This window comes from Eptatretus burgeri, chromosome 11 (genome assembly GCF_056783735.1).
Source record: "Eptatretus burgeri isolate ZD-2024b chromosome 11, Ebu_testis_v1, whole genome shotgun sequence".
NCBI classification, from domain to species: domain Eukaryota; kingdom Metazoa; phylum Chordata; class Myxini; order Myxiniformes; family Myxinidae; genus Eptatretus; species Eptatretus burgeri.
In genome coordinates, this window is record NC_140971.1 from 95866110 (window position 1) to 95893609 (window position 27500).

At 40.7% G+C, this 27500-nt stretch overlaps 1 protein-coding gene across 5 annotated transcripts in view; it reads left to right on the plus strand.

The window, feature by feature from the left end:
- LOC147017701 (engulfment and cell motility protein 2-like) overlaps positions 1 to 27500 on the plus strand; it is a 361388-nt gene that overhangs the window by 76911 nt on the left and 256977 nt on the right. For 4 of the 5 annotated variants that reach the window (XM_085847513.1, XM_085847517.1, XM_085847516.1 and 1 more), the window contains exon 2: positions 19618 to 19730. The gene's annotated coding sequence lies outside the window, so the exon portion shown is untranslated. Of the gene's footprint in view, positions 1 to 19389; positions 19499 to 19617; positions 19731 to 27500 lie in introns of those variants that run through there. The other variant, XM_085847514.1, reaches the window with a different exon arrangement.

Here is a 27500-nt window from a genome sequence, read left to right on the forward strand (position 1 = left end):
AGCATAGGACGACACTTAGCACTTGCGTGGTGTCATGTAACGTGCATGCAGACTGATAGAGGGTCGTTTGCATCAGGCATTGGTATTGCAATGCATAAAGGGAAGCCAACAATGAACCACAGGCACCACCAAAACATGTGTGCTCTCGAAATTAACTGAGATACTTCCCTTCCACCTAACCCTAAGATGAAGAAGGCCAGAGGGAAGAATGAAAAATTCAACTTTTAATTCGTAATGCAGTAGCACAGGCTATCCAGTGCTGCCCGACTAGTTGAGATTTTTCCCGGCGGTGGTTTTGAGACGTGTTTGATATTGAAAAGCTATAGAGTTGTTGGCGTCATGGTCGTTACCTTTTGCATGTGGGCCGGCGTCAGCACTGCCTGATCTCACATCCCAATATACTTTATAGCAGCCTTTGGTAGCCTCAAAACTCATGTCAAGGCCAATATGTGGTAGCTTAAAATACTTTTAAATATTTATGTAGATGTACGGCTCTTATTGAGTGCAGCAGTGATGTTCGGTAAGTTTTATTTTTATTTTTTTTTTTTTTTTTTTTTTTTTTTTATGTAAAGGAATTAACAGTTTTTAATTCTGTGTTGTTGCACATGTCTGTTCTTGAGGAACATATCGACAGTTCCTTTGCTTTTGAACCAGTACTTCAGAGAGCATCCTGCATATGACAATAGCCAAGTTGTGGAAAATCTGGTTTCCTCCATATCCCGGTGGCACGACCTTTCCTTCCATTAGATGAGTTTCCGTTTCTTTGTTTAAATGGAGGTGTAGCTGACCTCATCTTCCCAAGTTTAGTTGTAATGATTTCAGGCCTTCATTTCTGTGGGCACAATTTTTGTGTTCAGCTAAAATGAGTTGTTGGCCTTTTTTAAGAGGAAAAAAATATCGTCTCATTCCACCTGAAAATATGGATAGTTCCACCTTTTCATCTTATTTCTTGACATTTTCCTTTTTATTTATTTACTTATTCACTTGTTTAATGCAATTTATTGTGCAAAAAGTAAATAAATTATCGTTTAATATTTCAAATATTGAAGGGAAATATTTTGTATTGCTTTGTGTGTAATTTTCACAAGTAAGATTTCTCCTTTTGGAGGAAAAGATCTCCGTATTTTAACGTGAGGATCGTGTTTCAGGGCCTTGTGAGGTGGGAAATGGAAACTTGTATTGGGATTTCAGCTTCATTATCTATGTTTTTACAGCACTAATATAACAATCTTTTTAGTTCATTCTCCTTTGGTGATAAATAGTTAAAATCTGTAAATAAAGCGATGTTCCTGCAATTTTAAGAATATTTTTACGTTTGTGGAATTTAATAGATGTAGGTTGTGGTATAGGTTGTGGAATAGGTTGTGGTATAGGTTGTGGAAAGATAGAGGAATTTAATGACAGTTTGGATTAAATAAAGTTGTTTGGTCTGTGGACTTGTAGGAGACATTTTGATGTAATTAAGTAGGGAGACTGTGAGCTTAAATGTTACGTGTCACCACATGGGGGGGCGGGGGGGGTGCGGGGGGGTGCGGTGTTAATTACATAGGAATTAAGGTCAGGTTCCCCAGTATGTGATTTCTCCCCTGTGATTTTTTTCCCTATTTTTTTTTTTTGTATTACAAACCAGCAATGGACCATTGCAACAGAGCTGCATGACCAAGCAGGAAGAAGTCACGCCTTTAAGGGTGATGGCGGGCGAAGTCACGCCCCGAGGCTGGTGATTGATGGGCGTGACATTAGTGGCAGGAAGAAGAGGTGAGTGTAGGAGACTGAAGCAGTTCGTATCGGAGATCTTCCCCTATCAGATCGGAGATCTAATGCACGAGTGTGGAGTGAGGGACGCACGCGGTCGAGAAAGAAGGAAGCAAGGAGATTGCCTGTAAGAACAGGGCTTCATTGCTGGCTTTCCTTCGACGCATGAAGAAGACTGCACGATTCTCGTATTCGTGCTGAGGCGAATTGACTCGCATACTGAGCAAGACACTGGCCTTTGGCTCTTGTTTGGGTCGTGAGAGACGTACCTCAAAACCACGTGCATGCTCCGGAAGGGGACGGCGCCATTCTGAAAAGAGCATATAGGCAAGCGCGATAGATGAAGAAGCTGTACGATGGTCGGTGAGCCTTGGTGTTGAATACCACTCATGAATTGCCTGACGAGTGTTCCCACTGCGAGAGAGCGGCTTGGCGCCATTTTGCGCAAATCTACACATGCAGGACGAAACTCCTCGATTCCAAGTTCCATAAAGACCATCTCTGGACCAAGCTGAGTGCCAGAATAAAGGAAGGATTTTGTTTCCCCTTGTTTGTGTTTAAGTCTGTGTCGAGGTGCCTCGATTTCGACTTTGGGATTAATTTTCCTCACGTATTATTATATTCTGATTATTGTTCCTTGTAAATATTTATTTTGTCATTTTCATATTTATTTGAAGTTGCTGTGTCCATGTATTTGTCGTGGGGTTCGTGTATAAACCCCCCTGTGCATCCATCTGTGCCTCTGTCGCTCCGCCATTGCGCCACACGCCCTCCCGCGTGCGTTATAATCTCCGAGGATCAACGTGTCTTCCTCCTAAGGAAAGCCGCTCGGCTGTCCATGCTGGTGGTGTTAACCGCCCGTCACCACAATTTTGGGTCGGACGATTCACCTGGACCACCAGTTCCGTGACAATATTAACGATTGCTTTATATTGAACTGGAATTCAAAAATGTGACTACTGCCATCCCTTTAAGATAATTTGATTATCACCATCAATTAGGATGTTTAAGAGCATTATGGAACAATCAATAAATACTGATATAACTTTGTATTAATGAGTTGTAAGAAACGGGGTTGCTAACTGCAATGAGTGCCTTGATAAATGGTAATGGAGCTAATATCCATGATTTATATATTGGTGAGGTGACAAGTCAGAGTATTGTTTTGTTTGTAAAACATACTGTATGTGTACATCATCATCATCAACATCATCAACATCATTTGTTTAATGTACTTTTCCCCTATTTTTGGTGGTTGGTGATTGATTTGGCTCTTTCTCCATTTGGTTCTTTCATTTACATCTTTTTTTCTTCAGACCGAATATTTTCATGTCTTCGTTTGCACATTCCTGCCATGTTTCATTTGGCCGGCCACGCTGACGGGATGGCCGAGAGGGTACGCACACTCACCTCAAAGCTGTCCAGCCTGGGTTTGAATCCCTACCCAGCTATAAACTCATCCCGATGTTTTATAGGCAGGGTGATTCATCAATATGTGTGTTGTCCCTCGGATGGACATTAAACTGGATGTCCCGTCTCCCGACATTTGTTTATGGATGTTAAAGATTCCACGGTGTTCTTCGCAAAGCGAAGGTGAGCTATTGCGGGCACCTTAAAAAAAATTTTCCGAATTCCTGTCCCCAACCTGCACCAGGCATTGCATTAGCAGCACAACCCCACCAACAGCTAATGATGCTACCCGGCAGCCTTGTGCTGCAAATTAATGACTAGGATATGCTTTTTCAAGATCTACAAATACATGGTACAATGTCCTCTTTATTTATTACTTACGAAATCTAAAGATTTTGTAAGTATATTGATGACTTCCGTCATCTGTTTGTGTGTTTGTGTGTTTGTGTGTTTGTGTGTTTGTGTGTTTGTGTTTTTGTGTTTGTGTGTTTTTGTGTGTTTTTTTGTGTGTTTGTTGGCACGATAGATAACTCGAGAACGGAATAGGCTACCAATGTCAAATTACACCACGTGATTCAGGAGGGTGATGGCTAGCGCTGGTTATATTTTGGTCAAAATCGGTCAAAGGTCAAGGTCACAGTGAGGTCAAACATTATATTTTTGATGGTTTGGTACAGCATCATCGTAGAAACTTCTGGTTTGCGTCGCTACCTTCTCTAGAGACAGCTTTTATTAGACAAGGTCAGAGGTCAAGTTGACGATTTCGTCAGTACCAGTCTATGACTACTTGTTTACTTTTTTTTTTTGCCAAGTATATATTTTGGGTCTTCCAACAATGAAGATTACATCAGTAGTAGGTTGTCCTTTCCTGAAATCAAATTGGTTCACATCTATACTTGTGATTTGCCTTAATCTCTCTCCTCAGTCACCTTTTCAAATATTTTCAAGGCTTGTTCCATCAATTTAATCCCAGCTCGATAATTTCATAATCGTAGTGGTTCGCTTTTCATTTTATGGATGCAGGAAGAACAAGAGCAAGAATTGCTTTGCTCTACATGTCCCATACCGGTCCCAATGAATGTTCATTTATTTTGGTGGGGTATAATGGCACGTTCGGTGCTGAAAAGAATAAAATAATAATGAGCGAAAAGTTTGTTCTCCAGATAACATGTAATATATACGTAAGAGAAAGAACCAAAATGAAGAAAAAGAAACTCTATACCCATCATGTTTGGAAATCGTGCCAACACGTCATCAACACGGTGGAGGCTGCCATATATTTGTTAATATTGCATTGTGGGTCTATTTGCCAAAGTAAAAGTAAAAACAATTTTCATTGACTGATATATTTTGTATACAAGAAACCAATGAAGACAACTAGGATAACAAACCGGAGATAAAAATTAGTTTCCATCCAACGCACTCTGAGGCGATACCGGAAACGAACAAGCTTCACGATGGGTCATCTTTGAATACTTCATGACGCAGTACTGCAGCGCCAAATTCAAATGAATGTGTAAATTAAGCCGTGATATTTAAGGTTTGTTCAAGTAGTTGTGATATATTATTTTGGTGGTGTATAATGCAGCTTGCGTTGGAAGCGTGATGTATGGTAGTGAAACGTGGGTGATCAAAAAGGAGGATGAAAGAAATGAAATGAGAATGTTGAGGTGGATGTGTGATGTGACACTGAAGAATAGGAAATCAAATGTGGAATTAAGAGATAGGTTAGGTATAGAAAGCATTAGTGAGGTTTTTCGTAGGGATCGGTTGCGATGGTTCGGGCATGTGGAAAGGATGTGGGCGGGTAGTTGTGTGAAGAGGTGTATAAATGTGAATAGAAGGAGAGCGAGAGGTCGTCCGAGGAAAACATGGGATGTGTTGCTGGGGGATGATCTTTGAGTTAAAGGCCGAACAAGAGGGCGAGCAAGGGATTGTGCAGCCTGGAAAGCAGCCATTAGGTGAACCACGGCTTGCATGTGCAAACATGGAAATGGCCGTAAAATAGTGATGATGATGACATATGTAAATATAAATAGAAACACACACATGTGTATACTGTTTGTGAATGTCTTTATAGCTGTGGAGGAACTCTGGGAAGGGTTTGATATAGCATAGTGCTTACCTTGTGTAGGCCTTCTTGCTTGCTTTATGCAGCAGTTTCGATTCGAGGAGCATGGGAGGTTAATTTATTTCGATAATCCTAGCCACCTGGGTTTAATTGATTAGGTGAGAGCTGATTGGATATTTCCTCCATTCACAGGTGAGATATGTGGGTGGATGAGAGATCTTTATATATATATATATATATATATATATATATATATATATATATATATATATATATATATATATATATATATATATATATATATATATATATATATATATATATATATATATATATAAGCCTTTCCACAGTATAGGGTAACCATTGTGTTACATACATAGACCACATTAAGTGTGTCCAGTTTATCTTGCAAATGAGGGGGAATAAAAGACTGACCCATCCACTACTGGAATCCAACAGTAAGAAGATAATCTAACCCAGCACAATTTATTCATGGTGTGTTCTTCGCGTATTGCGTAGGCTCTCGTAGTGATGATTATTAAACGACCTCTGACCTGCTCAAAGCCTTCTTTAACAAATGTGACTTTGTACCACAATCGGAAAGCCAGATTTTTGTACAGCTTTTACGACGATATGGACTTACCACTAATGTTATCCTTTGTTACACATTTGTCATCGAGGTTAAGTTATGTTATCACAAAAATAACAAGAGCGTATTTTTAAAGGTTGTGCAGCTTGAGCATTTTGTTTCTTTCATGACGAATTGACAGATAGCATAACGATTGGCAAATTTAGGGTGTGGGATATCATAAGTAAAGTCTTTTTACACATATATTCTAAACCAGTCTCAATCAAAAACGTATGTGTTCATATAAAACTCTTGGTAAATCTATTATTTTTTAATATAACACTTAAGACAAAGATTTATTCCCATCACAGTGAATACAATTTTATCTGCACGCTTTAATTTTTGGACAATAGTGGTTTTTGCTATAAATAGTATATATCTACATTTATATACACCTCAAAACATATTCGTGGTATTCTATGGATACTTTAGGAATTCTGTGATAGCTCCTGAAGATAAGACCCTTAAATGTAGCATATTACTGTGGAACAGCCCATATATTTATATATTTTTATATATATATATATATATATATATATATATATATATATATATATATATTATATATATATATATATATATATTATATATGAGGTGTGTTCAAAAAGTATCCAACCTTAATTTTTCGTGCGTAAACAAATGAAGTTAGGGAGGCGTGGTTTGGTGCACGTATGTAGGCGATCCTAATCCGTATGCGTGTATATTTTCCCGTCTGCAGAAGCTGTCAGTCGCCGACAGATCACTGGTGAGTGAGGAAGTGGAAGTGAGCGCCGTTGGATTTTTGTTTTTGACAAAATGACGAATCACTGTGGTCTCATCGCCAGTGATCACTGTGTTGAAGTTGGGATCGCTGTTCACAGTCTCCAGCATGTCCTGTGTGATCTCCAAACGGAGTTGCTTTTGCTCGATCGTTAGCAGCTTTGGCATGAACTTCGCTGAGATTCTCCTTAAGCCCAAATCCTCAGTCACAATGGAATGAACGGACCCAATGCTGACGCCCGCCTCATCTGCAAGTTCTCTGATTGTGATTCGACAATCCTGCATCAGCAGGGTCCTCACTTGGTCAATGACTATCTCATTTCAGGATGTTGAGGGCCTACCAGAACGTGCTTCACTTTCCACTGAGGTGCGACCATCTTTGAAGCGGTTGTACCACTCTTTTATCTGTGTGGTGCCCATTGCTTCGTTCCTGAAGGCCTGTTGAATCTTGCGGATCGTTTCCACTTGGGAATCACCAAGCTTTATACAAAATTTGATGCAGTAGCGTTGTTCAGGTTTTTCCGTCATTTTGTCAAAAACAAAAATCCGACGGCGCTCACTTACACTTCCTCTTCCTCACTCATCGGCGGTCTGTTGGCGACTGACAGCTTCTGCAGGCGGGAAAATATTCACGCATACGAATTAGGATCGCCTACATACGTGCACCAAACCATGCCTCCCTAGCTTCATTTGTTTACGAACGAAAAATTAAGGTTGGATATTTTTTGAACACACCTCGTATAATGGAGTATAGTGGTACTCCATATAGAGGGATGATATGGGAAATAATGGCTGCCCATTCAAATGTATGCCTGGTGTTGGCTTCATGGTTCGGGTGGTGGGCTTGGGATCCTAGGATCCTGAGTTCAAATCCACCTCGCTGTTGAATTAATACCAGGTGGGGTTGACTGCCTGTCATCCTTCCGAAGTCAGCAAAATGAGTGCCAGATTGCTGGTATTCTGTGTCGGAGTCGCGACCCATCCAGGATTGTGCTCAATAGCCAAGGAGACTGCTTCGGCAGCACCAATGTCCTGCCCAGAGTATGGTCCCAATGGATGGATTAATTCAAATATGCACACAATGATGAGCTCATAGACTCCTGAAGAGTGAAGTCATAAGCATTTCAAAGCTATAACTTTTATTCTTGAACGTTTTATGAACTACGAAGACTTAAGATGCTAGAATAGATCGCTAAAAGTACCACAATGAGATCACGAAATCGCCAATTTGTACTTCTGCTTCTTTTTCCCCTCTAAAAACAATGTTGAACTGTAGCCCAACCTAACTAAATATCTGCTTTAGCCACGATAGTGATTCCAATGCTTGGAAGTTACTTTGTCTCCAGACTAATGCACATCACCAAAAATTAAAAAATACATCAAACATTAATCGTTTTAATACAAAAAGAAATCTAATGTAAATGTCGACTCAACCAAACGAAGCCAGGCTTGTGGGAGGGGTGAAGATGGACAGTACTATTCCAAAAGCGATGCATATCCAAACCATTCCCAAAATTAACTGAAATAAGTATTAAAACAATTTACTTGCATGGATGAATTTAATCCATACCAAAATATATGAAACATTAAGCATTTTATTATTTAAAAAAAATAAAATTGCAGAAACAAGAAAAAAAAAATTAAATGTAAAAACAGAGGGATAAAATCTCAAAAAAAAAACAACCAAACAACGTAGGAATGACACCGTATTACGACGCCACAATACGACATCACAATCCTCATGGATTACCATCATGACATCTTTTGATATTTTACTTTTGTTGTGGGATTGCTTCAAGATTTCAATATTGCTCATGAATGGCTTCCGTCTGGTCACTCTCCCTTAAAGCCTCGATTTGTGAAATGCTGCAGAGACTGTTGACCTTCCGGCAGGTTTTCGCATCTCAGCCAAGGAACTCTGTATTTCTGTCAAAGTGGTCATTGGGTTCTTGGTCACATTCCTGACCAAGGTCCTTCTTGCCTGGTTGCTCAGTTTGGTCGGATGGCCAGCTCAAGGAAGAGTATGGGTAGTTACATATTTTTTTTCCATTTCTTAATGATGGAGCTCACTGTGCTTTTTGGCATTTTCAACACTCCAGAAATAGTTTTATACTCTTCCCGAGATCTATTCCTCCTCACAATTCTATCTCAGAGTTCTACGGACAGTTACTTGGACTTCATGGTGGAGTTTCTGCTCTGACATGCACTGTTAACTGTGGGACTGTATATAAGAAAGGTGTCTTTCTACATCATGTCCAATCATTTGAATTGGCCAGAGATGGACTCAAATCAAGTTGTGGAGACATCTTAAGGATGATCAAAGGACATTGGATGCACCTGAACACAATTTGGAGTGTCCGAGCAAATCAGTTGAACATTTATTGACTCGAGACATTTCAGCTTTTTATTTTCGACAAATTTGCAAAAATTTCTGAAAACATGTTTACACTTTGTCATTATGGGGTATTTTATGTAGATCGGTGCCAATATTTTTTTTTTTCAATTAAATCCCTTTTTAATTCAGGCTGTAACGCAACAAAATGTGAAAAGTCAAGGGGTGTGAATACTTCCTGAAGGCACTGAATATTGAAATAACAGTCATGACCTCTCGTCTTATAATAAGCTTTAAAAGCCTCATCCTTCCAATACATCTCTTCACATACGTGTAAGACATTATGTGTAAATAAGCACACTGACACCCACTTCGGTCTCCTCTTCTCACTGACCAAAATAACTTGTATTTCTTCTTTCCTGTTCCGACTGTCCTCATTCCTTGTCCTCTCCACCTTCCTTCTTGAACACCTATATCTTACTTCCTTCCACTTAACATTTCTACCACCTCTTTGTATATCCCTGTTATTGTTATGACATTTTCCTTTTTAACTGGCACAACTATCTCTCCCATTAACTGGGTACTCTGAGCTTGTTGGGTGGTCGCGAGACTACTGTTATTCTCAAGTTTTCTGTCTGTATGTAATGGACAGCCCTGGAGACCAGAGGAGTCAACCGATTTTGATGAAACTTGACTGGTAGGTTCATACCAGGATCTAGTTGTATGCTTTTGAGCACCACTGCAATGGACGCCACCGTTGCCTAGCAACGAGACTTTTAAATTTTTGAAAAAAATCCGAAAAATATTTATATTTTTTTTTTTCGAAAATCAAAAATTGGCTTCTGTGCTTTTATGCGCACTATAATCAACCTCTTTGTCAAAAATTTTCAGCCCGATCCATCAAAAACTGTATGACTAGTATGCAATTATATAGCGACCACCCATGTCGCCTACCGGCTTGTTGTTTGTTTGTTTGTAATTGACAGCTCTGGAGGCCAGGGGAGTCAACCGATTTTGATGAAACTTGACTGGTAGGTTCATAACAGGATCTAGTTGTATGCTTTTGAGCACCGTTGCTATGGATGCCACCATTGCCTAGCAACGGGACTTTGAAATGTTTGAAAAAATCCGAAAAATATTTTCTTTTCGAAAATCAAAAATCAGCTTCCATGCTTTTATGCGCACTACAATCAACCTCTTTGTCAAAAAATTTCAGCCCGATCCGTCAAAAACTGTATGACTAGTATGCAATTACATAGCGACCACCCATGTCGCCTACCGGCTTGTCTGTCTGTTTGTTTTTGAACAGGATATCTCAAAAGGTTGTGGATGGATTCTGATGAAACTTGATGGACTGGTTGAGTGTGTGACAAGGGCAAATTGATTCGATTTTGGTGAAGATCTGGATCCCGATACGGTAAAAAAAATGTTTTTTTAAATGCTCAAGTGATTCTTCAATGAGAGTGCCAAAAACAATATATAGCACGATATCTCAAAGTTGTGGACGGATTCAGACAAAACTTGTTGGATGAGTTCGGTCGTTGACTCAAACAAGCTGATTCGATTTTGGTTCAGGTCCTTATGCAGGTCTGGAATATCGGTGGGATACAGAACACAAACTGGCAGGCTCCAATTCTGGTGCTTTGCTGTAGATGTACGAGATTTTCACAGCTTCCCCTCAGGCTGGAGCCTAGCATGAAGCAGGTATTCTACAACACTGTAGCGCTCATTCTCGTGACCCTGGCTTGCAGTGCTGTGGTTGCTGTTCTATGCATTTTAGAGGCCTTCCTGTGATCGTTGCTGTGGGCGGCTTTGTACGGCATGTTCTTTCACTCCACCGCACGTGCCATTGTGGTGCTGGTGTGCGGCTGGCTCTCGGGTGTGCAGGCGTCGTGCGCTCCGTTGGTCCCTCCCGCTGTGGGCCTGCCCTTCGCTTGCCTCCACCTCGACGCTGAGAGCTCGGGCCCTTGTGGTGGTTGAGCGGGGGATGGGCGTGCAGTGGTGTTTCTTGGTGCTATGTGGGTTGGTTGCTTGTGACTCTACTTGTGATGTCGCTCATTAACACCATGTACATTTATCTCCAGGTGGTGGCATTGTTGTGGCAACCACGGACGCAGCTCATTCTGAAGTGGCTAGTCATCTATTTCATGAAGATACTGTTAAGCAGCAAGCTGGGTTTTTTTTTTCTTTTTTTTGAAGTTCTCTACTATTCTAGTTTATTTTGTTGTTAGAATATGTGTTTTTTTTTTCATTGTTGTTATGGAATTTAGCTTGTGATCTTGGGGCTTTTACATTTGTTTTAACATGATTTATCTTGCTATTTTTATGTCAATCTTGTATCTTTCAGTCTTATGACTGCCTTTACCAAGGATGTTTTCATTAATCAGCTAATTAATTAACTGGAATGAATATGGCCAGAGATGAATCCCAAACAGGTAAATTCAAGTTTCAGTAAATGATGAAAAGCAGCAGAGATGGAACTGACCATGTGGTATTGTTCTAGTTACTATGTTTCATCAGAACATTAACTTGGTTTTATTGTCCTTCGGTGAATTTACCATCCAGTTATATATCCTGCCTTCTCTGCTGGATGTTGTCAACTAAAATTTGATGACTATGTTTACCATCGCAGGAGATGAGATGTGACTGACGTTTCAAATGTTATCCCTTCGTACCTCATTATTTACTCTGATGAAGAGCTAATGCTCGAAATATCAGTGACAGCTCATCTCCAATAGTAGTAAACATGCTCATCAATTTTAGTAGTTAAAACCCTGTGTTTGTTGTCATACCTTCATACAATGTAGTGTTCCATCGATTTTGTTTTCTATGTCATTTGCTCTAACCTTGGCTCATAGCCTTTGTGTAGAACCTTTAAAAGGGAGGAGTGAGGTTTCTTAAATTCTGCTGTTTTTGTCTGAGTATTATGTTATTCACAATGCCTCACAATTGTGCACGTGAACCAGTCCATTTATTTGTTCTTGGTACATAAGTGTGTGTGGAGTACCAGTTGCCATCATTAAATTTGGTCTGACCTTGTCACTCCTTGAGGCTCACAGGTGTGTGCCCATATTTCCCCAAGCCAACAATACAATATCAGCCTTATCTGAAAGCTGAACGATCCTGACTATCTCCTCATCCTAAAACGTGTGCTTGTGTGTTTGTCCCGCTACTCCTCCAAAAGTTCTGGGTGATTATATCCATACCTGTTGCATCGGATCAGCATGACCCCAATTAGTGTCGGGGTGGTTTTTATCTTTGCCAGTGGTGCTGGGAGGGGGGAGGGGAGGGGACTCAGCATCTCTATGTAAATGTGTATCGTGTAGTGCTGCCTCCAGGTGGGGGAACGTATGTGGGGTCACCTCCATTTCCATCCATTGGGACCATACTCTGTGCAGAGTGTTGGTGCTGCCTAAGCAGTCTCCTGGGCTATTGGGCACAGTCCTGGACGGGTCGCCACTCCGACAAAGGATACCAGCAAGCTGGTACTCATTTTGCCAACCTCGGAAGGATGACAGGCTGAGTCAACCTGACCCGGTATTAATTCAACAGCCAAGCGGGATTTGAACTCAGGACCATGGGATTCCAAGCCCACCACTCTAGCCATTAAGCTAACACCAGGCATGCCCCCATTTACAGCACAGTATTCTTGTCTCCACGTTTTCCAGTGTAGTGGGGTGGTTTGAATTATAAGCAGTTGGTATGTTTTTGCTTCATGCACATAACCTGGGTTTTTATTATTTATTTCATTTTAATTTTCTGGTGCGATTGAGGCAGCTGTCAGTTGCCTGTACAGCCCCCAAATAATACTCTGCTAGTGGACTACAATGCAAAGATGAACTGATTCAATTTTAGGTTCAACAGGTGAAAGGTCATGTGCCCTTTGAAAATCATTTTGCAGAACATTACTCGAATTGAAAACATCTGATGTGCTCTCTCGCTCTCTCGCTCTGTCTCTCTTTGACATAAAACGTAACAGTGGGTTGACATCTGATCTGGTTAGATCTAATGTTGGCGGAGGCATGTCCATTGATGCATTGAAGCCAAATTATATTTTCCAGTTCATTGCCTGAAATCTTCTCGTGGACACCCCGATCATAACCCCAGTTTTTAACTCATTTCCTGCAGTGGTTTAGTGTGCATCGAGGCCAAACAAACATACAAACCCGCAGGTACATACTTCTCAAGTTATAGTATGCTGGTGTTCAATGCCTGTGTTGTTCCCCGTAAAAGCTCGGGTTTTTCTTTTTCTTCTTGTGAAACTTTATCTGTCATTTTCCCTTTTCTCTTCAATGAGCCTCAACTGTGGTGAATGAAAAATTATGATAACCTTTTACTTATTTTACTTCCAGTTTTGGTGTCCTTCAATGTAAGCTATCCTTTTCAAAGCATTCTTTCAACTTTTACAATCATTTACTACTAAACTTCCTCTGTATGAAATACGTCATCCTCGAACAACTTATCTTTTCCTGCAGGAATGGCAAGTGTTGCTTTCGATATGATTTCTGGGTTATGTACAGTTGTCGCGGCCGTGCTTGTATCTTTATTTTGACTTCTTTGAGTCATCGTGTTCTCATTATTATTTTCAAGCTCGATTCTTATTTATTTACATTCCTTTTGTCTTGTCTGTTCCTTCCTTTGCTTCTATGAAAAGGGGATCTGACCGAAAGCGTAGTTGGTGGAATCGCATTTTTTTTTTTTCCGTGCATCACATCTGTCCAGTATCCTGCTTGTTCGAGTTCCTCAAATTTCCTTCATTTTATTTGCCCTTTTTGTGTAACTGAAAATACTTGCTGTTTCCAGAAAATGTTTCAATAAACATTTCAGCAATGAACATGGACGGTGGTCCCAACGGGTGGGTTCAAGTGTTTTTGATGCAGAGTTTTCACAATGATTCGGATTTTTGGTTTCTGGGAATTAAACGAATCACAGGACAATCACCGTGTTTCTACCGAATCGTTGTTCATTTAATACCCAGCTGTCACACAAATGAACTTGAGGGGGGAAGGGTAACCTGCCTCCTGCACTTGGCTCTGGTCTATGCCCGCACCAATCGCACCCGTGTCTACGCCGCACATCCCGATCTCTAACTACTTCCACCATTCCGTGTACCTTTTTTCTGTTTTTTTTTAATATGCACAATGTCAAGACTCGTATAAGAGCTAACACACAGAACGTATAACAAGGGGGTTATGTACAGTTGTTTTTCCATTTTGTGAACAACTGGCATTTTCTTCTGAATCTTTTCAATGCGTTACTTTTTTCTTGTTTATAGGAACATTTTTTTTTTAATTTATTTTTCTGCAACACGTACTATCGTCTGTTCACTGTTTTAGACCCACATCTGATCAAGTAATTAATGGAACACGGGTGCACGCCACCACAGATGCTCATTCCATTGAGAACTTTAGTCTGTCAAAGGGAACCTTGATTTGTTTGCCAAAGACTGCCACTTTGTTTATGCAGCGACTTGTCTGGTAAAGTAAACGACAACATCAAAATAAGCCGTGGTGTGTTGTGTCATGGAATATATGTTTTTCAGCCTGAAGGGAAGACTGGGATGCTGAATGAAGCAAAATAATTACACTTTTAAAATTACTCCACACATGATGGCCACTTTGTTGTCTTGACAACCTTTGTGAAATGCATCATTCAAAGTTTAGTGTGGAGCGGTTGAGCGAACAGCATGTCCCAACCGCAGGAAGTTCCATAGCTCTTGTTGGTAGTGATGGGGACATTGTACATGTGTACAGGCCTTATTCAGCACCCATTGTCTGCTCACTAAATTGTATGCAGCCATCAAAAAAACGTAAAACCTGTCGTTTTGTATCGCGGTACCAACTGCTTGTCACCGGAATGCAACTTTTTGGAACAAAACATTTTGTTATTACAGTTATTTGGTGCCACAAATGACCTTTTCAAAATGCACAAATTTTCACTCTTCTTGGCAAGTCTTAAGCGACTAGAACGGCACTCTATGTAGAACGCACACCTCCACTTGACTGAACAGTTGATGGTTTGTATTGCACTGATAAGCCAGATCTGCATCCGGACTTGAACCAAGATCTAATGGTGGTGAGACGTGGGGAATGAGGGGAGAAGATGAGAGGACAGAGCTCAGGATGATGAGATGGATGTGTGGGGCAACACGAAAGGATAAACAGAGTACTGTGGACATGAACAAAGAGAATCAAAGCTAATAGTACTGAGGGAGAGTTGAGAAAGAGAAGATTAAGGTAGTTTGGGCATTTTAAGAGTAAGAGAGAAGATAAGTCCGAAGTTTAGTAGTTGAGGGTAAAAGACCAAGAGGTAGAACTGGAAGAATGCGATCGGTAGAGACGTGCAGTTGTTGGGGTTAATAGAGGAGGATGCTTTCGACAGGACTACGTCGAGAGGAACATCAGCTGACAAACTCTGGAATGCGGGGAAATGGTCATTAACACGAGTAGCAGAAGCAGTAGTAGTTGTTATTGTTTATTTAAAACGTGCAAACACAAGGTTCAGTGACCCTTCACTACTCTAGATATTTACTGCATTGCAGCAGCTCATGCACCCTCTCCTGAGATCATATGCACACTCGTGCTGCCCGGGGGACATCTGTTTGTCGTCACTTTGCCCTTTCGTTTTTGCCACCTCCCCTGTGCTCAAGAACCGCCGCCTTTAATGTTTGTATTCACTGGTGTGTGTGTGTGTGTGTGTGTGTGTGTGTGTGTGTGTGTGTGTGTGTGTGTGTGTGTGTGTGTGTGTGTGTGTGTGTGTGTGTGTGTGTGTGTGTGTGTGTGTGTGTGTGTGTGTGTGTTTTGAATGTAATACAGCCATACCATGAAGCTTGGTGTTTGCTTAACGGTTAAGGTGGCTGGCTTAAGATCATAGGGTCTCGAGTTCAAGCCTCTGTCCACCGATTGAATTAACACCAGGTGGGTTGACTCAGCCTGTCATCCTTCCGAGGTCGGTAAAGTGAGTACAAGCTTACTGGTAACAAGGGGCATTGCATTAGTGGCACGGCCGCTCACCGCACTCAGTGGGGAATTTCCTCCCCATGGATACTAACCTTTGGGATTGTCTGTGCTCTATCCTTTTAAATGCTGAACGTCAAACAAGGAAGCAACACTTTCCATTTTAAAAGTTTGTGGTATCACTCGGCCAGACTTTGACTCGGGTTATCTTTGGATTCTTCACATTACCTGGCCAAATCTAGAGAGCCAACACCGGTCAGGGTTATTTGGTGATGTCCACCATTTTACCATCCTCTCCTCAGAATTGTCTTGCATGACGATGTTGGCTCGCAGCTCGGTAAACCGCAATGCGACTCCGGATATTTTGACAGCTAAATAGAATGTTGCCTCTCAACCACGTGGTCATGCCTGCTGTTTCGTGTAGGTGTAAATGCAGCTCACCTCACCTGTCTTGTTCCATTGGCTGTTAAGTTGTGGTTGAAAGGACCTTTTGTAATCTGGATCAACACTTTGGTTTACTTTTAATACCTTCATGGCAACTTTATATTGGCAGTTGAACATTACTTATGAAGTAGTGTTCTCCACATCATAACAAAATCACAGTGTAAGAGGATCCAAACTTCTGTTGGACAGAAAAATGGTAACACAGCTACCTCACATGGAAGGGGGAAAGGATGGAGGGAGGGGAGGGGGAGGAGGAGACGAGATGCCTTCACAAATCCATTTTCTTCTACTTCTTTAACTGCAATTATTCCCAACTTCTTGTGGAGTTGGTCCAAGCAGGATGGAAATTTTTGGCCCAAGTCTTTCACGAGCTGGCTGACCAAGCCTGACGTTCAACTAAATAGTTTGAGCAGGAATTTGGATTTTTTTTTATGGTGCCGACGAAAGCTCGCCTACTTTTTGAGAAGGACACCGTAAGACGTCTTTTACGTCTGCCAACTAATTCTGGCAGACCGGATGCCCATTTAAGATTAACGTCAATCCAAGGGACGGTGCACAGATTGATTGAATCGCCCTACCTGTGAAACACCTGGATGACAGTTTCTAGCTGGGCCAGTTATTCAAACCCAGACCAGACAGCTTAGAGGCGAGTGTGTGTTCCTCAGGGCAATCGTACCAGCCCATCTTCACAAATCTATAATTGTAGGTAAACAAATAACAAAACCGTGATTTAACAACTGTGATTCCAAGTGTAACCATTGCTTCATACATTCTCCCTTTCACACGTATTGTTCGACTATGAAATTTAACACAAGTGTGACTGGGGGAATGTTAAATGTAAATTTAATCTTGCCTTTATTTATATTTCCCACTGTACATTTCATAAGGCTTAGAGTGGAGACTTTAAAAAAAAAAAAAATCAAGTACGTGGAGACGTGGACTAATATAATAAATGTATGAATATGAAATAGCAGAAGAAATCTCGTGCACTGGCTGGCAGGCAGCTTGTTTTGGAATATTTTCCGTGATGACTGGATGGTGCTGACCATTCAATGAACTCCTTTGTTTCATTTGGATAAAGTCACTTCATTCCACTGATGCGTTTTGATGTCTTTCAGGGTAGGCCTACTTCACAAGGATGTCCCAAATGAGGCTTGCTTGCGTTTTATTTTGTTTCGGTTGCATCAATTATACCGAGGGTGTTTTATATAAATCATGACAATGGCGTTTCATTTGTGCATTTAGGAAGAATTTAAAAAAAAAAGTTTTTAATAAACAATTTCCCTTGCACATCCGTTACAATGCAAGTCGGCAGCATGGCATGGGTTTCCACTCATTGGTGTTTCCACTCCACAAGGTAGTTTTCCTGGAAACAATTGAATTGATCAACCGAGTCACAAGTCCCAGGCTTGTTACCACATGAAGTGAAACGTGGGGTTAAGAAATTGGTTCTATTTGTCTGTCTGTCTATCTCTACAAACATCAGTTTATGGTTCCCATCGTGTGCTGCCTTTTTGGCTGCTGGTTGCATCATTGGTTAAGGGCACAGCTATGCCGCTGATGCAGTCCCTATTACCAGCATACTGGTGCTCATTTCACCGACCTCAGAAGGATGACAGGCTGAGTCAACTCCCTGGTGTTAATTCAGTGGCCAACGGGGCTCCAACTCAGGACCCTAGGATCCAAAGCCACCACTCTAACCGTGAAACCAACACCAAGGCTAGTTTATGGATGACGAACAACTTGATTCCAATTGAATTTTATATTTTGAATGAGAATTGGAAAACGAACGTGTCGTTTAACAGTACTTTGGCTCTGAATTTGTCCCAACTACACGTGCACAGTGAGAGTAAAAAAAAAAATATATATATATATATATATATATTTATATATTTATATATATATATATATATATATATATATATATATATACTGTAAAAAAAAAAAAAAATATATATATATATATATATACAGTAAAAAAAAAATATATATATATATATATATATATACTGTAAAAAAAAAAAAAATATATATATATATATATATATATATATACACTGTAAAAAAAAAATGTATATATATATATATACTGTAAAAAAAAAAAATATATATATATATATATATATATATATATATATACTGTAAAAAAAAAAAAATGTATATATATATATATATATATATCAGTCTGCCTTCCTGGCAGTCAAACAAAATTGAAAATCATTCCAAACAGGAAAGTTACTGTTTTTAAGGACATAATAAAGGACACAAACAACAGGCACACAAAGAACAACAAACACGTTAAATAAGGTGGTTTATAAGCTGCATCAACGGCAGTAAACATCCAATTCCTTTTTGTCTACATCCTTTATAATCCTTATTTTACTTTAAAAATGTAATTATATACTTGAACACTGCAGAACACAAATCACATGTTTAGCACTTTCAAAACCCTTCCATTTAACAGTACTTGGACAAAATATTGCAGCATTTCACATCATCACGACCAGTCAAATTGGAGTAAGGGGGACAGTGGGGTCAGGTGTTCTATGAGGTTTTAAATTTCTGCATTATGTTGAAGAAACGTTATGTTTTGCTCCACGTGCTGAATATCTGTAATTCTTCCTCGGTATGTTCCAACATCGGTATTACTGAACATTCACTGTTCATATGAACTGATATATTCACAGGAAATATAATTCCCATGATGTCACCGCAGTATGACAGTTTATCCACTATTTCCTTTTGTAATTATAACACACCTCTGCATGATTACCAGCCTTTCCCAAGTAGTGCCGTTCTCTAGTGAGGTATCTCTCGACATTTTCTCGGTGTTGATGGCTTTCCTCCATCCTGAAGGAAGTGCCTAAGTTATAGGTACAATCCAAAGAAATGGTTATTCTAAATACCATATGTGACAACGATATTGTGAGTTTGTGTAGAGAGCGGGATCGTATGGAAGTTGCAGAAAGAATGGAGGTTTCTGTAAGTGTTAGAGGGGAGTGGCTGTTGTGTGCTGGTTTCCTGGGTTGGTTTCCTTGTTTTCTTGGCATTTGCATTGCTGTTTGGAAACACAGTATCCATTGATGCTCTCTGCTTCATCCCAAGCACCCTGCCATTCCGTTTGAAGCTCCTCTTTTCCCTGGGTAGTGGCATGCAACTATGAAAAATGTGGCCTTTTCACTGCTGTGCTTCTGGTAAGGCGAAGTCATTCTATATCGGTTACAATAATCAAAATCCCCATTTGGTGTCTTTTTTTTTTTAGACGGGGCTTCAATGGACTGCAGCTGCAATCTCTCTTCAGGCATGGTGATGGTGCTGGGATAGGCACCGACTTTGCTTTACTCCATAACGTCAACAGAACACAACTCAAATCGGGTACAGTCGGTGAACGAATGCTTTTTCTTATAACCTCAACTCTTTATAGAGTCCGTGACAGGAAGTGTTCCTTGATGCTTGTCTCTGTACCTCCTATTCTGGAGAGAGAACAATTGACAGATTACATATGCAAATGTGGGAGGGGGATTGGGGACAGGGTGGTGTTAAATTTAGGAAACGAGAGGAAAGAGATGCCCTCGACTGATGTCGATTGACTTGCCATTTGGCATATGGTTTACATATGTATGTGGTTGTTCATCTGGGAAACTAACAGTTTCTTCATAATGGTGTCATAGATGAGTTTAAAATGTGTGTGTGGTGTGGCATGCACACTTAGTTTATTGATGACAGATTTGTCTTCAAGCCATAAATGCATTCTGTGGAATATTACTATTGCAGACTATTTGTGGCGTCTCTTTTTTTATTTTTCATTTTTATTTTTTAACGGATATCCTCCGGTCCAGCTCCTTCCACTCTTTCAGGTTTCTGACCCTTCACAGCTCTTTCAGGACACGTACGTTGTTCCAGTAACCCCGTTCTGGTTAGATTCATAAAATCCAGGCTTTCCACCCACCAGCACTCTTGTGTTCCTCTTTTCAAGTTACTGTTTCTTCCCCTTCGATCTGTCTTTGTCTTTGTCTCTGTCTGTCTGTCTGTCTCAATCTCTCCCTCTCTGCCTCTCATTTTTCCTATTAATTTCCTTGCTTGTATGCGGCATCAACAACTGCACGCATTTTTATACAACAACCAAATTCATGGAAGAGTGAGGTGACAGGCTAAAAAGGCAAAGTATATTCAAAAATTCGGGCAGTGGGTCAGATTTTCCTATTAATTTCCTTGAATTTCTACTTCATCAGTTTCGACATCAGATTTTTTTTTATCTATAGTTCAGACAGCAGATTGATTAGTCTTGGTGGCACCCCACGAAGACCAAGAATCCTCCAGAGGGCATCCCGTTTGACTGAATCGAACGCTTTGCAGAGATCAACATAGGCTGCAAGCAGACCCTGTCGAAACTCTCGTCTGTTTGGTGAGGACCCGAAGGGCAAGGACACGGTCAATCGTTGACCTCTTTGGTGGAAGCCTGACTGCTCTGGGTGCTGGTGCACGAGCAGATGGTGGCGAACCCTATCAAGAATTATCCGAGCAAAGACCTTGCACTGAGTGCAGCACCCTGAGACACATGGTTTAAAAGTGTCGAGAAGCTCAGAAGGATCTACATTTGGTGTTTATTGATTTGGAAAAGGCCTATCTATGATAGAGTGCCACGACAAGAATTGTGGAACTGTTTGAGAGAGATCTGTGCTGGAGAAGTATGTGAAGCTGATCCAGGACATGTACAATGGGTGCTCTACAGTACACAAGTGAGGAGCAGTGTTGGAGTGACGGATAGTTTCATGGTGGACGTCGGTTTACATCAAGGCTCTGCATTGAGACCATTTTTGTTATGTCTCCGCTGACGAAGTCGCCGGAGGCATTATGTTTTTGAGTTGTCCATATGTATGTATGTATATCCATGCTAATTTTCTTTCTTTTCTCTGCAACCGCTTGTCCGATTAACACAAAATTTTCACCATATGTGCGACAACTCATGTAGAATGCTTAAATGATAATTATGATGTCATAGGTTACGTGGTGTGGCAGCCATGTTGGAGAAAAGGAAAAACTCCCCCCCCCTGGCTTTCTTTATCTCCAAAACCGCTCCATGGAATACTTGAAACTAGGCACACATCAAGTACTCTCCATGGGAAACGAGTGTGATTTTTTTTTGTTTGTTTGATGATGTCATAGGTGGCTTTGTTATGACGTCATAATTGCATGCGTCGAATGCTTTATCCGATCAGTATGAAACTTTTTGAGGGATATCTGGGGCTAAATTGTATGGGGAAACAAATTGATGACATCATTGGTCCACGTGGTTTGGCAGTCATGTTTTTCTTAACATAAAAACCTTCAAAAATCTTCTTCTCCAAAACGGCTGAACAGATTGAGGCGAAACTTTACAGGTATGACCGCCTATCCATGAGGAACAAAAAGTTCTCCATCTATGACGTCATCAGTCGCATGGTTTCGCAGGTCTGATTTTTCTGAAGAATAAACCTTTAAAAATCTTCTCCATAATGGTTTGACAGATCGAGGGGAACTTCACCCACATGTTTCCCAAGCCTTAGGGATAGCAGGATGTTTACGAATGATTAATAGGTCACATGGTCTGACAGCCATATTAGATTGAACAAAAATCTTGAAAAAAAAAAAAAATCTTTCTTTTGAACCTCTTCATCAATCGACCTAAAACGTCACATTTATGATCAAGTAGTCATGGAGAATATATGTTTTAAATATCAACCTAATCGGAGGCATGGTCTGGCAGCCAGAATGATTTAATATTTTGAATCTGGGTTCAGGGATTTAAATCGTACTTGGTACAAGTATGTATAATGATGTAACCAAATTAGCGGAGGCTTTTTTGGCGACGTTGAAGAGTGCCTTTCTAGTTTGTTATTATGATGGTTGCTCTGACAGCTAATGTAAGAACACAGGCACCATGGAGAATACTATTTGCGGGTGACATAGTACTGCATTGTGTGACGAAGGTCAGGGAGAGGTAGAATTGAAATTGGAAGAATGGAGGAAGGCATTGGAAGATCGGGGCTTGATGATTAGTCGGTCAAAGACAGAGTACATGAGATGCACTGTGAGTAGTGCAGAGGTATGGGGGAACGGAGTGGTGATGCAAGGGGAAAATATCAAGGAGGTGCAGTCGTTTAAGTACCTGGGATCAGTAGTGAAGCAGGATGGTGAGTTAGATGGGGGAGATGAACATCAGGATACAGGCAGGATGGAGTAACTGAAAGGTTTCAGGAGAGCTTTTTGATGGAAAGATGCCGATGAGACTGAACGCAAAGGTGTACGGAACCGCAGTGAGGCTAGCACCGTTGTACGGTGCAGAGACATGGCCGATGAAAAGAAGGATGGAACAAAGATTAGATGTGACGATGTGTGTGGTCTAACATGAGATGACCATGTGGGGAATGACTATATCAGAGGAACTGTGAAGGTGGTTGAAGCATTTAAGATGGTACAGGGAAGTAGATTGAGATGGTATGGCTATGTGATGAGAAGGGATGAGAGGAGTATGTGGGTAGAATAATAATGATAATGAGACCAAAATAAAGAGATAGCATGGCAGACCAAAGAGGAGATTGAGTGATGGTGTGGAAGGGGACATGAAGGAGAAAGGTTTTGATAAAGAATGGGTATACAATCGACCGAAATGGTGGAGCAGGATCCACCGTGTCAGTGACCCCATTTGAAGTTGGCTCATAATGCTGTGCGAGAAAAAGAAGAAGAAGAAGAAGAAGAAGAAGAAGATCGTGAAAGGAGACCATTGTCTGCCAGGAAAAACGAATAGATTTATACTTCAGTTTACGCTTTACGGCATACAGATAGCTCTAACGAGAATCTGATGCTCTGTCGAGATCGTCTGTCGAATCAGGATGGAAGCCTGAGCAGTGACTTGGATGATCTGGCAGTGTTTTTATAAAGCCTCGTGTGAGGAAATGACACCAATTTCCCATGAACTTGTTTTATAACCATGCTGTGGTTGATAGTCAAATGACAAACCACAAACCAGCTGACACAAGTTGATTGAAGTAATCAGATTTATTAAATGGGAAAGGGAGATTGGAGGAGAGAAAAGCACGCATCAACAGCAATTACAGAATCGATTTTCAGTACTGTACTACAACAATTTATGAGATACAGATCATACAGTTGTGATTTCCCCCACGTCCACGATTACTCATCAGGCTTAACCGTCTACCTTACCCATTCACTCAACAAATATTTGATACAAAATGGAGAATTCACAAACAGAGATGATTGGAAAATCTGTAGGTAGAGCCTGGCAGTGTCTGGATGCAACCCCGGTTGTGGAGGGGAAAAGGAAAGGGGGAATATGGTCGACTGATCGGTCTGCATGCCCATCGAGGAAGGAACGAGGTATGCAGCGTCTTTGGCGAGGTGCAACACAGCAGCCCTCTCTGCAGGCTCGGCACATCCAGCATCACCGATGTGAAAACAAAACTCTTTGGACACCACGGAGCAATTTATGTCTACCTTTTTCAATCACTTCTGTCAGCCGTATCTGTGCGTGTTCTCCAGCTCTTTATCATTCACCAATCTTTTGTTCATTTCACCCTTCATTTTTTGAGCTCTTTTGTCATCTGCCAATCTTGGATAACGACCCTCGTGCTCCAGAAACAAAACCATGTGACTAACACCTCAATTCACAAGCTGCAATCGTTTTTCCACCTCTGGTGATGTTAATTTCTGGCTTGGCAGCCTCAACATCTTGTATGACTTAAAAAGACATTTAGCAAACAGATTATTATTATTATTATTATTATTATTATTATTATTACTTTGTATACCTTGTCGAGGCTCGTATGAGAGCCAACACGCAATGCACAGCGAGGGGGGCACAACGCACAACACACACCCACATGGAGATAACAAAGGATGGAAGGATCACAATTGTATCTGTTTCACATGCTTGGACATCTAATTGAAGGTCATTGAACAATTTTTGGTTGGTAACACATTTGCCACTGACGGCTAAATAGGTGAAATGGCCACGCCCCTTTTTAAGCGAAGTACTACCACCCGCCAATACTGCATCTCCAGAACCGTTGGACCAAGAAGGTTGTGTGACCACTCAAAATGTTCGGAATGGCCACATTATGGGGGGTCAGTAATACATTTCCATGTCCAAAAGTCAATGGTTTTTAAGATATTTGCCAAAAACTGATTTCAGCATGGTACGCACTACAGTTCTGACCCTTTATTATATTACCTGTTGTAATTTTGCACATTGTCCGTATTTTAGAGTTTAATTATGTGGATTTCTACACTTTTTGCCTTTACTACAGCCACAAAACACCACACATTTATGTTCATTCCCCTGCAAGTGCACGTCTTGGTACTCATACATGATGTTGGACATTTGCATGGAGGGGGCAGGTCATCAGGCCTGCACGGTACTGGCAGTATTACAGGTGTAATTCCAACATCTGTTGCTTTATAACCATACTGGCGTGGATCTGGTTTGGTGACTGCAGGATTCGGAGCTTGTAACCACATCTTACACTGCAAATATGCTCACTTTATGTGTTCTCGTTGCGTTGAAGAACAGCACACAAGCTGGTTGAAGTCGAGCTCTTTCTTGGAGTTGTGGTATTGCTCCCAACGATACTCATCGAATGTGGAACAGTCGGTCTTCTTTAATCCAGACACAAGGAATTTTTCAGCATTACTTATCATCTGTGGTGACAGTTGCTCTACACCAAACCCTTCCAGTAGGGAGAGATCCATGGATGCTTTTATGCCAGACAGTTTTGGACCCACCTTGCTGGTACTGTCACACCCGCTAAGTGCATGAATGGCTGGGAGACACGACACCAAATTGTTGTCCAGTTGATCAACTAACAGGTGGACTGGTACAGTTTTTTTTTTTGTTTTTTCCGGTTACCAAGCTTTACAAACAGCTTTTGTAGTTGCCAGGTTTTCTTGAAGTGGAAGATGAGGTTGACAAAGACACCTGTGTCAGGTGAGTCAACCAAGACTGATTGAACCCTGTGTTTCACAACACCATCATTAATATGGAACATGATTCTGTCGTTGGCTTCTTCCTGGTTGCTTGAGAGCTCTGCAATCTGTGTTTCAGTGCCAGCTTACAGTTTCCTACATTCACCCCCATATACTCCTCCAAAGATAATTTCCTTTTCTGATACAGCATTCTGCAGCATCCACTTGAAGACATACTCCTGCAACCTTACTTTGTTCAACATTGAGCTCCAGAACATATCAAGATCGACAGGGAGTTTCTGATTGTCAGACCTAATGGTGATAGTGATTTCTTCAGAAGAACTTCTCTGTGCACGTTCCATTTGCTTGATTGATGATTTTTTGATAAACATCAAAAAAAAAAGTCTATTCTTGTGGACTCAGAACCTTTAGCAAGAATGCTGTTGGAAAGACTCTCAGCCAATTGCCCAAATGTGTCAAGGCCCATCTTTTTCATTGGTAGTTTTTGCACAAGTGCCATGAAGTCCACTATTGTCATCTGAGCATCACATTTGACATTCCTTTTCTCCTCTGGAAGTTGATTGACTAGTTCTCTCGATAAGGAGGCTTTGTCAGGCTTCTTCAATCTGATGCCATCTTTACATTCATGGGTGAGGAACTGGGATGTGCTGGTCAATTCATACTTCAGGAGCTCTAGCATGCTGTACCCTCTTTCTCTGGCATAATCAATGTACCTAATCGTTTCTGCAGCATCTTTTTTTGCCATCGATTTCTTCGCTGTGGACAGTGTAGAAGCATGCTTCACGAAAACAGCCTTGCAGTTAGTAGGTATTGTCATGTAGGTGTTTCTCCTTATTCCGAAATCTGGTCTCAACAAACTCTTGATAACTCTTCTCACCAGTTTCCAGGCATTCAATAATCCATCAACAACCTCCTGGGGTATATCAGCTCCAGTAGAGATGTTGTGAAGTCTGATCCCAGTGCTGAATGGATTGTTGATGCTGAATAATAGGGTCCATCTACCTGTTCCAAAGGTACCAAAGATTTATTTTTTACAAGCATGGCATTGTATACACACATACAAGTACGCACTTTTTCATCCATAGACATTGTGATGCTATTACATCACAGGGAAGTATTGTTCATCAGTTGGCCAAATAGGGTTCTCATGCTATTACATCTTAAATTTACCTGTTAACATTTTTCCTGAAGCAGTGTTGCATATAACGCATGAAGTCCCATCAAAAACCCCTTCGGCTGCTGACCTTGAAACCACTAAAGTTTCCTGTAAAAAATATTTTTTTGCGTAATTAATTGTAGATGACGCAGTTATTATTCAAAAATTTTGTTCAGATGATTTTAATGTGCATAATTCAACTAAAATGAAATCATACCATGTTATAGTAACAGCAAGCAGGGATCCAAGGTGGAATTACTTGCCATCAGAGAACTCTTTAACACTTCAACACCTAGCACCTCCTACAACAAAGAAATAATATGGTTAATTGTAATCTTTTTGATGCAGATTATTTCCCACCGAGAATCTTCAGGAGTCAAGTAATTGAACTCTTCAGGAATCAAGTAATTGAACAAAAGAAGAAGGAACAATTATGAATAATTGAAGTTCGTAACATGTTGAAATCAGTTTTTGGCAAATATCTTAAAAACCATTGACTTTTGGACATGGAAATGTATTACTGACCCCCCATAATGTGGCCATTCCGAACATTTTGAGTGGTAACACAACCTAGGTCCAACGGTTCTGGAGATACAGTAATGGCGTCCCATCTGGCAGGTGGTAGTACTTCGCTTAAAAAGGGGCGTGGCCATTTCACCTATTTCGCCGTCAGTGGCAAATGTGTTACCAACCAAAAATTGTTCAATGACCTTCAATTAGATGATTTTTGAAGAGTTTAGCTCTGGACATACAAGTGCATACAAAACCACCATGAGCTACTAGAGTAATACCCTTATGCTTAACATTTAAGAATGAAATAACTTTACTATGTTACCTCCTTTATCCCCCATCACAACCCCGCAACAATCTATGTAGTTGTAGTCAGGCTCATCCTAGTTGCCCAGTCCGAATCCCAATGAACAGTCAAGCAGTCAGGCTGGTTAACTGATTCTTGCGCTCTGAGAAAGTTTCTGGCTCGAGCTGATTGATTCTGGCCCTGACCCGTT